Genomic DNA, 12579 nt, shown 5'->3' on the forward strand with positions numbered 1-12579 from the left:
GCGGTATGTGTTAGTAGCAGTAGACTACTTCACCAAATGGGTTGAAGCTGAGGTCATCCGAGGAATCAAATGGACGGATATGTCCGCCTTTATCTGGAAAAATATTATCACTCGATATGGTGTGCCACAGTCAATGGTGTTCGACAACGGACCCCAATTTGAAACACGCCAAGTCAAAAATTGGCTAAGTGACCAGGGCATCACTCATTGCTTTACATCATAAAAAGTATTATGTTTAAATCTAGTACTTAGCTAAAATGTTGTATATACAACTAGGTCTAGATGAATGAGCCTTGTAATTAAAGCCGTACGGCCCCCCAACAATGTAATTTTAACAAAATTAATAAAAAGTAGAACATTGTTATCTAAATTTTTTCCATTTATTTACGATTCTAAGCAGAAATGTCGAATAAAAGTAATAATGTTGTTGTTTGCAACATAGTAGCTCGGCCTTTAAGAAGGTGTTACAGAGCGGGCGAGTAGGTGTATAGTAAGGGCATCCCTTAGCTACACAACTCAGCCACAATGACTGTAAAGTCAACCACCCTATCCGACCTCAACATGGTAGGACGACTGAGCATTAGGAAGCCACAAAAATTGCCCAAGGTATTTTCACCTAAATGGGGACAAGGGCATGCCTAGGCGTACAAGCCTAACCAATATTTAGAAATTTCTAAGTTGAGATATTACTTGAAATTTCTTGAGTTGCGTCCGAGGATAGTATCAAAGGACAAGTCAAACAAAGCCAATAAAGCGTCCATATACGATGTTGATTCGGCATTCACCTAGTCCAAGGGCAATCATTATTATGATTTGATTAACTTAATAGTCGTCATACCCTTTGAGGTATAAAACCTACTATGTTAATCAAACCACGTAGAATATGGACTACGTGAATGCCGAACAAAGGGGCATACCCCCAGTACTCGCACGTACAGGCATATATAAAGCATAAAAATTGCTAAAAATGCTAAGTATAGAGAAGCAAAAGTTGCATTAATTAAAACCAAGCTGCTCAAAATAAGGCGGTGAAAATCAAATTTATACAAGACTGCTCAAACAAGCAGCCGAATTCGAAATTGTTCAAAGAAATGAAATGAAAGCAAGAAAAATCTAAGTACTAAAAGCTTTAAAAATTTGCTGCTGGAGGACCTAAGCTCTTTACTCAGCCGGCTTATCACCTTTGACAGGCTCCTCCAAGGCCGACTCCTTCTCGGCCGTAGCATAGGTGGGCTCCCCCTTGGCTGCCTCCCCTTCGCCAGCAGGCTTGGCCGAAGCATCTGTTGGCTCCCCCTTGGTCGCCTCCCCATCTCTAGTTGGCTCAGCCTCATTTTCCTCAGCATCATCGTCTTCCTCGTCTTCAGACTCAGATGAGGTAACTTAAAGTTCTGGAGAAGGTTGTCCGGCCTTCTTGGCTTCCTCTTTGAGGGAAAAGTACTCAAGGCACTTGGTGAAGCGCTCCTCGTGGTAGGAAGCCATCCCTTCCTCGCTCATCAGCTGGAAGGCCTCAGAGAAATGACTCTTGAGTCTCTCCTCGGCCTTTTGCTCGATCTGGACGATCTCTATTGCACTAGGCAGCCAAGGGGCCTTCAGCTTCTTAGACAAGTCAGCTACGGACTAGTTCAGCTCGTCTACTAAGAGCTTGAGGAGTTCCACCTCATCTTGGGTGGACTTGAGGGCCTCCTCGGATAAGGATAATTCAACTTTAAGTTTCTCGGAGGCCTCAAAGCCCTCCTTCCACTTAGAGGCATTAGAGACCGCCTCATCCTGTTCCACCTGGAACGCCTGCCTTGCCATCTTCTCTCTCTCAAGGGCCTTCCCTATTTTGACGATGTCCTCCGTTTTTCGAGCAGCCTTTTCGGACAAGGCCTTGAGGGTCGTCTCATAATGAAGCTTTAGGAGGGCGACGTTGCTAGTGTTCGCGTCCTCTGCCCTCCTAATTTGGGCCCATGCCTTCTTGATCTTCTCGTTCTCCTTGTCCTTCTACTCTTGGAAGGCGCAGAGACGAAGGAAGAGCTACATTCGGACGAGTAAAAGTTAGCAAGCATGAAAAGTGAAAAATCTTCTAACTAAAAATTAAAGGCAGTCGCAAAAGCTGAAAATTAAAACTATCTCGACAGTACAGTTGACCATGGGGCCGAGGAAGCCCTCGTTGATCCCGCGGAACTTGTCCCGCTGATCCTGAGGGACGGCCCGATGCATGGCCTCCCTCATAGCCTTCCAGTCTGCGCCTATAAGCGATTGGCCGAATAGTTTCATGTTCATCTCCTCGACAATATCTGTACACGACCAAGAAAAAGGTTAGACTGAACAAGATAAGTTCGTAAAATAAAAGAAATAAACGCCTATGTCATGAACCTTATCATCCGAGAAAGATGGTGGGGTGGGAAGGTTGAAAGCAGGAGGTACAGGTTCGTCCCCACCTCCGTCTTTGCGACCGAGCTGATCCTCGGCCGACTGAGAGGCAGACGTCTACCAATCAGATTTTTTCACTAACTCGATATGCGGAGTCGAGACTGGGCCAGTCGGCCAGGGTCGACTTACCCCCATCGTCCGCATGGACGTACTCTTCGTGGATCGACTCATTAGTCTGATCCATGGACTTGGAGTCCCCACTAGGTGACAGCTGGGGTGGCTCCCCTTAGGACTGCTTTGGAGCAGTCTGCGACTTTGTCTTGGCCGCCTGAATGGAATGCGTCCCTTTAGAAGTAGTGCTCTTGCTGGATTTGGATGCCTTCCCTTCTTTTAAAGCAGAGGCCGACTGAAAGAAAGCAGTTTAAAGTTAAGTATAGCCAAAATAAAGCGTCCGAGCATGAGTAGAATAGAAGCCCCTTCTAGAGTCTCAAGTCGGACGAAGGGCCAAATTAGGTTCATCCGTGTTAAAGCAGGAAGGACTCCTCTTCCAATTTACCAACTCAGCACGACAACAAAAAAAAAAGAGAGAGAGAAAAAGAGAAAAGCAAACAGATGGCCAATACCTCCTTAGTCTGCTTGTACAGCTATTAGCGAGCCTTGTACCGAGCGAAGTGAAGCTCGGACATGTCCACATCCCCCTTTTGCTCTAGGTCCAACATGGCTAGTGCTTCGTCTGCGTAAGAAAAGGGAAAAAAGATAGAAAAGTTTCGACACAATTTACTTGTAAATGGCTAAGGTACGAGTCTCCACCCCGGGGAAGATTTCGATAAAGGCTGCATGCCGACATAAATACCGACTTGTCGCCCCTAGTTACCCTCCTGACTCCAAAGTAGTTGATTTGGTACGCGTAGTCAGGATGGACGGGTGGCTTGTACGGACGGTGCTGCCCTCAGCCAAGCTGGATAGGAGCAGCGTTAAACCTATTCATCCGCAAGTTGAACTCCACGTTCTTTGTTTTAATGCGGTAAAAACAGTTCTTCTAGTCACGCCACTTGGATGGCCAGCCCATCACCACTAGATAGTCCTTAGTGGTGCACAATATGAACCAGCCGTCCGTCCCCAAGTCTAGGCGGACCATGGAGTACATCTCGCAAAATACTGGGACGTCCGGCTTAAAGCCCTGCCTGATGCGCGTCACCAAGTACCCGAAGATGTTCAACCAGCTGTTCGGCATCAGTTGGAAGAGGGCAATGTTGTACTTGTCCAGGAGCTCCTGGACGAACAGGTGAAGAGGGAAGCGGAGTCCCACTTTAAGGGCAGCGCGGTACATGCTAAATGATTGCTGGCGTGGCCGCTACATCCTCCCAGGTGGCCACTAAATGAGAGCGCATTGGCGCCTTGAGCTCATATCTTTCTCCCAGCTTAAGGAAGCTCTTGAACTCCTCCAGCCCATCATTGAGGAAGCCTAGGGTCGTGTCCCTGATTGGACAGGCTTACAGATCTTTAAAATTGTCCGCATTGGCCTCCTCACATGCCTCCTTGGCCTCTTGATTTTCCGCTTCCCCTTCATCAGGGTGGGGGGCGGCCCCAAACTTCGAGGATAACACAGTGTCCAATTCAGCAGCCTCGGCCGAGCTCCTAGTCTTAGAGCCCTGGCCGCCTTTCGGAGATAGAAACTCTCTCCGGAACTAAGGGTCCTTTGCCCTGATCCTTCCTCTTGGAGTCCGCCTGATTTCCAAGAGGAGGAGCGCTGCATGATGGCCGATCGGCCGGTTCAGCAATCACTATGCCGGTCTTAGGCCTGGCCAACTTGGTAGTTTGTGAAGGGGGTAGTTCAGAAATTCGAGCGGACGCCCTAACGTCTGCTTGAGAAGAAGATGGAGGTTCTTTCATAGATTGCAACTCGGCCGGATCTATGACTGAGTTAGAAAATTGGGGAAAGCGAAGGCCCGGAGTGTGCCTAGATGCTTCCCTAACAGAGGAGACACCTTGCCTCCTTTGACGCTCTTCGAATGAGGCGGTCACTTCGACCGTCGAGCACTCGCTGCCACTGACTGTGGCGGTGTTTGTGTTAGATTTTGTGGTTGTAGCAGTCTCCCCATCCGTGTTACTCGGATCATAGGGGACCCTTGGGTTTACCAGACTACCGTCTGGATTTCTAGTGGTGTACTTGTCGTACGTTTGCATGGTCCGAGCCGTTTGCGACTGTAGGGACAGAGAAGAATAGGTGGATGTGTGTTGGTACACACTATAAATTGACCCATTCCACGAGGTAGATGACTCGTTCCCGTCCAACTCTATACTCCTCAGTCTCAAGCGAACGCCCGGCCTCATGAGGAGAAACGAACGAAGCCAAGTGTTGAGCCAGATGTAAAAACAAAAATTAAAGACAAAACAAAGTAAAAGAGGAAGAAAAAGGGGCAGGCGGTTACCTTCGTCCGTGTAGAAAACTTGGGAAAGTCTCGAAGGTTGACCGGAAAATTCAAAGACTCTGACCGGAAACCTCAAACGTACGACGGAGCTCTTGAAGATTTAGGGAAGAAACACTTTCTCTCTCTAAAAAGCTCTGTCTTCTCTCTAAAATTCTCAAAATTCCAAAGTAACAAAATAAAGTCAAACATCCTATATTTATAGGCAAAATTTATTGGGGCAAAACGGTAAATCCGTCTTTCCCGCCCAAGAATTCGAACGGTTACTTTTTGAAAAAGTTAACCTAGAATTCAAATGGTTAAAAACTGATTCCGTCACTTTAAAATAGAAGGGAAGGCGAACGGGCTGACGAAGCGTCAAAATAGACGACCAGGTCAGTAGAATCCAAAACCGTTGTCCCAAAATCCCGGACAACAGGTGTCCTCCTTAAAAACAAAATCGGCCTGCTGCGTCCGACTAACCTCAAGACCCAGAAGTGTCAAATAGAGGAATTACAGGCGAACTGGACCAAGCGTCCGGCATAATGGAGAAATCCCTAGATAAGACGGACGATACTGTCCGCATACCAAAGCAATGCTCAAAACTTCTACAAATACTCGGACATATCCGGACGAGTAGAAAAATCAGAGGAGGCGGCCCATAGAGTACGAGCCATCCCCTCTGAGGGGCAAATGTTTTGGGTAAAAATTACCCCAAAACGTGGACCAATCCCATAGTGACACGTGGCCCAATAAAAGGGCGACACGTGTCACTATAGGAAGATGACACGTATGAAAGCTTTACTAAGAGCACCTGAAAAAGAGAGAAAAGGGCCTCCTTACATCAGGAGGCCCAAATCCCGAGAAAGCCGCAAAATGGCACCCCCCAAGGACACGTGTCCTTGCCTGATTGTGCCGCCAATCAGAAAACGTCATTCTAGGGTAATAACCCTAAAAAGCACAAATCCCGACCCCTATAAATACCTCAATCATTTATGATGGGAGGGGTGGATTGTGACATAACATTCAATAGAACATTAAAAACAGCTCCAACTTCTCTCCACTTTCTCTCTCTAGCTTTTCCGTCTTCCGGTTACTAACTTAACCGTCGAAGGCGAATATTCCGGCAACAGAATATTCGTGTTATGCAGGTGTCTAGGCCGTTTATCAGAAGAACGTGACCATTATCCAAGGGGAAATCACAAAATCACCCGAAACAAGAATAATTGAAAATCACAAATGAAATGAAAGAAAATATTACCTTTGACTTTGAGTAGCTATCTTGATAAATTACTAAATGTACTGTCAAATATAACCGATGTAAGTTGAGGCTAAGTCATTCTACTATAACTTTTTGTGTTATATTTATTTTTTCTTACTGAAAATATTTTTTTTTATATTACCTTTTTTTATATCTAATAATAGTGCCGTAATAATTTAGATTTCTTTTAGAGTTTTTTTTTAGCAGTTCTCTGGGTTTTTTTTCTCTATCTTTCTTTGTGAAGGGTGAGCGATATTTATAGGAGCAAATGGGAGTTAAAATGCAAAATACATAAAAATACTGCTTATACGAAAGAAATACGTTTGAATACAAGAATTAGGTAATAAAAATTGTTATAAAATTCGTCTTAATAAGGTAGAGGAAAAATAAAATTAGCATACTACTACATACAAAACTCACTAATTTGACTAAATAAATGACAATATTATTAATGACTAAAAATAATTAAAAATACTAATATAATTTTAATACAATTATTACTTGTTAATATTTTCCTTTTAAGAGTGTATCTACTTGTACTTACTCTTCATATTTCAAACTTAATGTAGCCAAATTAGACTACTCCAAAACCTACTTATCATAAAATAACAAAGAGAAAAATATTGTTTGCCAATGATTATGGATAGTCACATCACCTTACCATTTGGAAGAAACACAGTTCTGTGATATAACATATTGTCATAGCCACCATTTTCTGGTTTTCATTGCTAAATTACAACCATGGCTTACCATTATTTTCTACATGGATTTGACACATCAAATGAGTGGTAATTGCAGAGGTATCTTTGCTTAGAGCCACTCTTTCACTGTTGAATATTGTTTTCATTGCATTAATCAAGAAGAAAAATAACATACATACCTTACACTTATTATTTCTGAGTATATAGAACAGAGAAAAAAAATGAGTCATGAAGTATAGTTATAATGGAGTTTTGGTGAGAAGGTAGAAGAAGAAAGAAGATGAAATTATGAAGTATACGTTAATAACAAAGAACCGCAACAAATTAAAACAAGAACAAAAACAACAACAAAAAATAAAAAAAACAATAAAAAAATATTGAGTCGTGACTTTGGGGGATTTGTTGCATGAATGGTGCATGCATTTACAATTCCCACACATGCAACTTTTCCTTTGTTGTTGTTGTTATATTACTTATTTATTTATATTTTATTAATTAAAACAAAAAAACTATTATACATAAAATTATGATAAAATACATTAGTTATAATAACTATAGGATAGTAGTACATGAAATCAATAGTAGTATTTTGGTACTAAACGTAAAGTATATCTAAAAAATTATCCGGGGTTAAAAAGTGGTAATATAAAATGAGTTATGATTTTAAAACTGTACGGATTAGAGAATCAATATTTAATACTCTCAACTATGATGTATGAGTACTTATAAATCTATGATTACATGATATTTCAAACGGAATAATTATTATATACGTTAGCGGTAATAACATTTTAATTAATTTAAAAGATAAACTTATTATTATTATTAGACTAGACGATTACACGATTGGGATATGATAAAAATACGAATAAGATTTATTCCCTGTAAAAGGGAGATTTTCCTTATCCGAAATCATCTTTCACCCCTTATCTACCTAAAAAACACTCCTTTCCTTTTCCTCTTCGGTTTCCATGGCCCCGGCAACCAAAACCGTCAAACTTCCTCTCCGTTCGAGGAGAATTTTCGAGTGCTAAATTTATATTTAGCTTTGTTCATGGCAGTGGTGGTGCTACTAATGTCGTTAATAATTTTCATAAACATGAACAAATGAAAACTTGAAGTTTCCGGCACGGAGTGTACAAGGTTTCAGTTGCGCTTCAAATTAACATCGTAATTTATTCGTGAATTAGCAGTACAAATTGTAAGAGTTTTGTGTACGCCAAAATTATAAATAAACATCACTTGTATTCGGCTCTTATATCTAATTAGTGCGGTTGTTGTTAACATAATTAAATTTTTTATTACAAAGAAACAAAGTTATATAAAATTTATTAGTTAATTGAAAGTAAAAAAAAAAATAGGGAAAATAGGGTAACAAAATTTGGTGTCTACGGAATGCCCCTCATTGATTAAGTTTGGAACAAACGATGACCAATGATTAGAAAAAGACGCGTAAATTTTGGATCCTTAAATAGAACTTTTACAGAAACTAGAGTAAAATAAAAATAAAATGCTAATGATTAGTAAGAATTTGCTTAAATTGGTCTCAAATACGATGTATTGATTGTGGTTAAAACTTAGAGATTAATGATCAGATAAATTCATAAAAAAAACTTAATCGTCAATTAATTGTAATTGAAAAACCGGCTTAAAAGTTTTGATTAATTAACTAATGATCAGTAAGTTTTGATTAACTAACTAATGATCAGTTGTGGTTGAATAACCAGCTTCGATAAATCGCGATTGTGGTTGAAAAATCGACTTAAAAGTTTTGATCAATTAACTAATGATCACTTGTGGTTGAAAACCCACCTTCGATAAATCTCGATTTCGGTTGAAAAACTCGCTTAAAAGTTTTGATCAATAACTAATGATCAATCGTGGTTGAAAAACCAGCTTTAGGAACCTTGATTGCGGTAAAAAAAAAAACCGACTAAAAATTTTAATCAATTAACTAATGATCAGTTGTGGTTGAAAAACTAGCTTCGGAAATTTCGATTAAAAACATAATCGTTCATTAATTACGGTTTAAAACCGGCTTAAAATATTTTCCAATAGCACGAAGATAAACAGCTCAAGACGTACTTCTTTAACAAAGTGTAACCATAAAATTAGCTAAAATCTAAGGATTAATGTGATTCTGTTTGACCATCCTATTTTTGGTAAAAATAAGAACAAGTCTCACGGATGCCTTAATCATGAGAACATGGAGTAAAAAAAAAAAAGACTACTGATTGTTGTCATATCAAAACGCATGTGAGAAAAAGTTTCCATGGGAAAAAATTGGCATGCTATGGTGGGACCGGATGCATGAAGTCTCATTGGTGTCTCAATGTATGATGGGGTTTTTTTTGTCTATATAAGACGTGAGTTTGGTGATCACAAATATCCACTCTTATTCTCCTTTGATCATAAGAGTACTTAGTGTTTTTTTTTTTTTGTTTTTCTTTCCTCCTCTTTCTTAATTTTTCTTTCAAATTTATGAATATGAAAGGAAAAGATCCAAACAATGAAACTAATGACGTAGACTACAAAAACACTCTATTTTCCATGGTGACGGAGGTTGTTTTTGGAGAGAAAAGTTATGCGAAAATCTTCTTTGATTTCCTTCTTCCTCTTCTCAAACTCGCACTTTGCTATGACCTTATTTATGCTTCTACTAAATATTGGGATGAGAGAAAACATGTTTTCAGGTTTAAAGGTGGGGAGATGGTGCCAATGGTAGAAGATGTTGAAGGCCTCTTGGGTTTTGCTATGAGTGGACCATTGGTTACCACAAAAAATGTACTTCTACTAGTGGTTATTTACCTGAGGCTTTAGGCCTATCTTACCATGATGGTATGACTTTTCATCATGAATATTACATCCTTATCAATTGCGTCCTCGAAACTTTTAAAGCAAAAGGTACCAAACTTGATCATGATATTTTGTATGGCTCGGCATGAAGTCGAGCATGCTTGATTGCCCTCATGAGTCTTTTGTTGTTCAAGGAAGATCTTGGGTTGTGTCATAACAACGTGGCTAGCTATGCATTACAAATGGTTTGTGGGGTCGATTAGGGCCATTGATCTTGGGAGAATCGGTCCATAGTCTTGATCATCAAAAGGAACATCCATAAACCTTTATGAAAGGGAGCTCACTAGTACTTCAGTTGTGGCTGATGGAGAAGTTTAAGTTGGTGAAACCTTTGAACGAAATTAAGTACCATCCTAAAATTAACCTTACAAGGGGTTGTTCACTCAGTCACCCTTATATCATAAGGTAAAGAAAAATAATGCATGGAGCTTCACTCTTGAAGGTGAAATCCAATAGGTAACCTCCCATTTAGGGATCGAAGAAGTCATATGTAGTACTGTTAACAAGAGGGGTGTAGTGCTTCCAAGTATCAACAAGATCACTTTTTATTATCCGTGGAGCTATCTTTGACAACTCGAGCAATGACAAACCTTCTTAAGGGATCTTCCCACTGATGAATGTACTACTCATTGGATAGATACCAACATGTTGAGGGATCTGTTTAAAGTTTGAGAACGGGTTAAGAAAATTCCATTTATCTCGATCTTAAGAGATCCGACTATTGATGTTTGTTATGAAAGATTCCTTCTCAAAGATGTGGGTTCCTTTAAAAGTTCAAAGATAGAGGATAAACCCTCGATCAACAATTTGAAGAGGATTAAGGAAGGGAAGTGATAAAGTCAAGAACAAAATGATTCTAATGCCCCCTTTTTCTTTTTTTTTTTCCTGCACTTGAAATTTTCACGTAATAAGTCTAGGGTTTCCGTAGCACCAAGGGTTAAGAATTGAACTAGTATCGATGCCATCTTATGTAGCAATGTGTTTTAAGGTTAGAATTTCATTGAAATAAAATAAAATAAAGTTTTTCTTTAAACATAAACTCAATTGTTGCTCTAAACTTTGACGTTATTACATGAAATTTACAGTTTATGATCATGAGATCGTGATTTAGAATATTTCAGCCCAATCATGTATTTCAACTGTAAATGAAGGTCCAAAGTCGCATGGATGATGAAATTAAAGCCTAAACACGCAGTTGATAAATCTAATAGAGATAGGATTGTAAAAAAAATTGTAATTCGTATGCAACCCCCCCCCCCCCCTTTTTACGAGTTGATCGAATGCCATACATTAATGAGTAATTCCCCCATAATATTGACTAGAGCACAAATAAAAATCTTATTTTTTTATGAGTTGATCGAATGCCATACGTTGAAGAGTAATTCCCCCATATTGTTGACTAAAGCACAAATAAAAATCTTTTTTATTTTTATTTTTGTTTTCATTACCCTTATTGACTTGTGTGTGGATACTAAGTGTAATATGACAGGCTAAAGTCGTATCACCTTATCAAAAGTAATTCCTTAAACCATTAACTAAAATAGATAGGGAAGTAAGGTCGAACCACAGGGAAACAAATCAATTTATTCCTAATTAATCAATATAATCTAGATTATCAAGTAACAAAATTGTTGTTATAAAAGGGAACTAAACTACTAAGAGTGAAAGTGGGAAGAAATAAAAGTAGAAAAAAAATCAATGAATGAAGGACCTAGGGCATAGGTTCACCAATAAATAACATTCTAGGTAAAACATAATAATCAATCATCAATGCAACAATTAATTAGATCATAAAGGGCTTTCCCTACGTATTACAAACACAGAAATAATTTACCGGTATTAAATCTCATCTCGACTTAACCATTTATAAATTAATCCGCCTATTGAAACTAAGCCTAAACATCAATTCTCATCTCTCGAATCTCGAATCAATATTGCTAAACTCATACATAAAAGACCTTCGCAAATCTAGTTGCATAGCATTAAATCAATCAATAGGAAATTAATTAAGCATTGACAATCAACAACAATAAATTACCCCTTCATAATATTTATGGATCCCCACAAACCCTAGAAGGAGAACTATTCACACATGATTGAATCTAAACTAATCAAATCAATTAAATAAGTCATGATGAAATAAAGAAATAAAATTACTGAAATTAATAAAGAAGAAATCGTTACCAAAGTTAACGGAAATAATGAGTTGAATCAAGAACAAAGTGTAAAGTTGTAGAAAGAGAAAATAAGAGAGGAATTAAACTAAGTAGAGAGAGAAAATCTAGGAGAAGAGGTAAAAGAGGTTAAGAGAGAATAATCCAGAGTCCACGTATAAAAACAACCCCAAAACGTATTTATACTAATCTCCTAAAATCCTAATTAGAAAGTAAGTAAAAATCGCCGGAAACAAGATCTTCGAGACACGCGCCTGATCGGGCGAGGCACCGCCCGATCGGGCCCGCCTTTTTCCATCAGAGGTCTTCTCTCGTGCCCGGTCGGGCGCGAGCTCGAGCGAAGGACTCTTTTCTTCTTTCACCCCGCCCGGCCGGGCGCGCCTTCGGGCGCGACCATACTTGGCCGAGCAAGACCACTTGGGCTATCTTGGACTTCGATTGGGCTCATAGTTTGGCCCAATCCGGATTTCCTCTTCGGGTCTTGAATACTAGGTCCAAATGCCTTGGTATCTCATATGTCGAGCCCTTAATCACCGGTTTGATGACTCTAACCGGCCTTGGGCTATGAAAACTGGTCGTGCTCCTCCAATGCTCGTAGTCACTCCATAAAATCTCGGGAAAATGCTCCAAAAGTGCAATTCCCTACAAAACTCAACCAAAATTACGAAAATACTAGAAAACACAAATTAGTAATAAAAGTGGCTCTAAAGAGCCAAAAACACTACCAATTATGACCAAGGGATGGGGGTAATACTATATAAAATAGACATATGAAACTCCCCCAAGCCAAACCTTTGCTTGTCCCTAAGCAAAGATCTCATCAA

The sequence above is a fragment of the Chenopodium album genome, chromosome 17, assembly GCF_948465745.1.
Source record: "Chenopodium album chromosome 17, dcCheAlbu1.1, whole genome shotgun sequence".
Lineage (NCBI taxonomy): Eukaryota > Viridiplantae > Streptophyta > Magnoliopsida > Caryophyllales > Amaranthaceae > Chenopodium > Chenopodium album.